The 3,798-nt window shown below is 42.1% G+C and overlaps 1 non-coding gene across 1 annotated transcript; it reads right to left on the bottom strand.

Annotated features, from left to right (window-relative positions):
- Positions 1-3,211: 3,211 nt before the first annotated feature.
- Positions 3,212-3,285, bottom strand: TRNAS-GCU (transfer RNA serine (anticodon GCU)). The gene has a single exon. It is a non-coding gene; the product is annotated as a tRNA-Ser (tRNA).
- Between the last annotated feature and the right edge of the window lie 513 nt (positions 3,286-3,798).

Genomic DNA, 3,798 nt, shown 5'->3' on the forward strand with positions numbered 1-3,798 from the left:
ATTGCATAAAGCATCAAAAACTTGAAATTTATAAGTGCACATAGGGTTCCATTTTTTTGTGGAAAAGAACACACACACATACACACACACACATACACACACACACAACTACCACCAAAAATAAACACATGAAAAAGTTCAAGTAAGAACAACAAAAACACCCAAACTATAGGAACAACAAATGCAAATTTTCCTAACAAATGCTAAAAGCTGAAATTAATTTCATGTTTTCCAACCCTTCAAATTGAGGCTTAGGTGTTCAAAACTCAATTTTTGATTCAAAAAAATGAGTTTTGTGCCCCAGATTTTGGTTCAGTTTGCCTTAGCCATCACTAGAGGGAGACCAAGATACATCTGAAAAACCCATGCTTAAAAAACAGGCTTCAAACCAGAAAGATTTAAATTTAAGTTTTTTTAAATTCAATATTAAAAATGATTTATTTTGTGTTTTACAAGAAAACATACTAAAGTTATTTTATATCTGAGATCTGCCTGTAATGTGGAGGGAAACGCACAGCCCTTGTGTTCTGTATCAAGCATATGACACAAAATTTATCTCTGAAGGAAGCCTTCACCCCACATTGAAAGGTACAAGAACCTAAGTAGAAATTATTTCATGGTGGCTGAATTAATGGTTTTTTTCCAGAGAGTCTAAGCAATCGTTAAGAATGTAATACTTCAACTCCTTTCCAAAATATAACTTTAAGACATTAAGCTGTAAAATAAGCATAAAAGATTTTAACAATTTCTGTTTTTTCAACGATGTTTAACTTATTTGGGAGGTGGCATGGTTGGGGAGGAGATATCAAATTCTTTTCCTCCAAAAAATAAGTCAATATACTTACACACACGCTTCATGGGCCTTGTGGGTAATCCAGCTCTGCTTCCTGTCCTGCAAATAACTAGCTAAAATGTCAGAACTAATTAATCTCTCCTTTTGCCACAAAATATGCACTCTCTTTATAATGTTCCCACTTTACATTAACATAGCTTTTTAAGATTTATAACTCATTTTTCACATGCTATGTCATTTATCCTCAAAGCTTTATAATTGGAAAATATTGTTCCCACTTTAAAAGAAGCCAATGCTCCAAGCAGTGAAATAATTTTGCAAAATTCCACAGTGGTAATCTTCTTAAATAAGACTCAAATCCACAGCTTCCAAGTTCTAAAACTCGGGCACTCTGCAAATGTACTGACAATACAACTGCCAAGAATTTCAGTTTCCAGTTGTCAATTCCCTTTAAGACTTTTAAAGCATCAAAGTGACACCTATGTTTTCCATCTCAGTAGACTTGGCAAGGGACAGTGGAGGCCTACACACATGGCCAATCTTAATGCCAAGTGGAAGACCCATCCATCCTCAGACTTGTTGGCTCTTCCAGGTCAGAGGACTCAGCACGGCAGCTATTTAGGCAATGGGGGGCAGGCCCAGTACAGTGCACCCCTGATAGGCATACAGAAGGTGCAGAGGCTGGATTTTTTTTCATGTCAATGACAAATGTGTCTTTAATCATTGATCATGAATATCTCCACTAGATGATGGGGCCAGGGGAAGTAACCACAAACACAGGAGAAATAAAAGTCCAGTCCAGAGCCAAGTGGTGTGCTGATAAATTTTTCACAACCAGCTCTACCTGACGAGAGGAAAGAAAAGCCTGACTTGTAGCTTGTCAATTCCCATGGTGTAAATACTTCCATCGTGGCCAATTTCAATCTACCAGTCATCGCTGAATGCAGAATTGAGAGGTGATGCTAACAATCAGCTCTGCACATCACTGCTCTGTCCCAGTGCTTAGGGCACCCCACTCTGGCCCTCCTCTGCCTATGCAAATGTTAGGGGCAGGCCTGACAGGAAAAACCTCTTTTCCTGTGTGGATTCTATGAGAATGGATTTCCCATGAGCACAGCTAGCTTCCTGGATCCTTCCTTCCTTCTCTCTGAGGGAGTGAGAAACTGATGTATCAGGATGGGTGTGTTAGGGAGAAGAAATCGAGTGTGCGAGGCTTCCTCTCCCTCCTCTCTGGGATCGGCCTGCCTGGAGTGGGAGTGCTCTCTGCTTTAACTGCTGTCATGAGATAAAAATTAGTGACCTTATATCACAGTTTGCTCAGGACAGTCCTGGCAGTTCATGTCCTATTAGCACCCCTTTACCTCTCAAAAGTGTCTTGGTTTGGATAATAAATTATGTCAGCTTAGGTAAAAGGGACTGCCCTGCAGAACAAGGCCTACAGGAAGCCAGGAGAAGAGCTGCCTATTTCTAAGTATAATCCTAGAAGCCATATTTTTTATCTCCATCTGCTTAACTCTTTTATCTTGCTCTAGTTATGTTCTAAACCAAGGATGCAACAACAAAGACATTATTTTTGGAGACCCATAAAACTTCAACAAACTGTGTGCGCTGAAAACGGACTGGTTGTGGCTTCTGGACAGAAAGAACACGGAAGTCCACACATAGAGATACAAAAGGGGCCATTATTCATTCGAATAAGAACCCACACACTCCCAAGTCAATATTAAGTGAACAAAAACTAAAAAGTTTTAGTGAGAGCTGAACCATCAACATCCCTGCCATATTAAAAGTTTAGAATTAAATAGGGGCAACTTTCTAAACTGTAAGCAACCACCACAAATTTGCAAGATACCTCATACTATTTATTGTTGCTTAAGTGTATTTGGGCTAATAGAGTAACCCTCTGATCTCCAAATATAATTCTTGCCCAAATTTACCTGCCCTTTTGCCCTATGAATAAACCTCAAACTTCCTTCAGCCCCTTACCTGAGTATCGATTAGATGAAGCTATGGAACAATAACAAAGCTCTTACTATTTGTGAAGCACTTAAACATGCAGTATTTCAGAATATGTCTCTAAACTACTGCTCATCTTGAATCAAAATCCACCTAACCATATGTTTAGATCAAATATGGAATTGATAGGGCCGGCTGAGTGGCTCAGTTGGTTAAGAGCTCGCTCAAGAGTTTGAGCTCTGAGCAACAGTGGTTCTAGTCAGCCCGAGCTGAGCAGCCGCGGAGCTGCCAACAGGTGGCGGGATGGCTCAGCTAAAAAAAAATATATATATATATGGAATTGATGATTTACTTTTCTTTTTTTTTGTTATTTTAATGGGGAGCAGCCATGGTCATTGGTTACACATTGCCTTCATGCCACACTGGCATAGTTGACTCTTTTAAGGAGGGCGCAGCTCACAGTGGCCCATGCGGGGATCGAACCGACAACCCTGGTGTTAGCAGCACCACGCTCTAACCAACTGAGCTAACCGGTCACCCCGATGATTTATTTTTTTAAAGGTCACTTCCAAGTAAAAAGAATCACAGCTTGGGGGCCGGCCGAGTGGCACGTTGGTTAAGAACTGGCTTGGGATGCCAGAGGGCCCTGGTTCAGATCCCACATATGAGGGCCAGTGACACTGCCCTCCACAGCTAAGATGCTGAACAACAGATCGACCCTGGAGCTGGGCTGCCTGCCGTGAGTCGCCGGCGACGGCGTGGGCTGCTGCCCCTGTGGCAGTGGGTTGCCATAAGCTACCCTGTGTAGCCAGCAGCCAGCATGAGCGGCCAGCAGCCGCAGTGAGCGGCCGTCCAGAGGCCAGCGACTGATCTGCCTCGCCCGGGAAGAGTGCAATGATGGTGCCAACTTGGGCCAGTGAAGCAACACCCTCCACAACTAGACTGAAGAACAAAACAACAGCAACTTGTCTGTTCCCCTTTCCCCGATTCCTCAATGCTGTTCCCCTCCCCCAATTCCCCAATAAAATCTTAAAAAAAAAAATCACAGC

This window comes from Hipposideros armiger, unplaced genomic scaffold, assembly GCF_001890085.2.
Source record: "Hipposideros armiger isolate ML-2016 unplaced genomic scaffold, ASM189008v1 scaffold_515, whole genome shotgun sequence".
In the NCBI taxonomy this organism is placed as follows: Eukaryota; Metazoa; Chordata; class Mammalia; order Chiroptera; family Hipposideridae; genus Hipposideros; species Hipposideros armiger.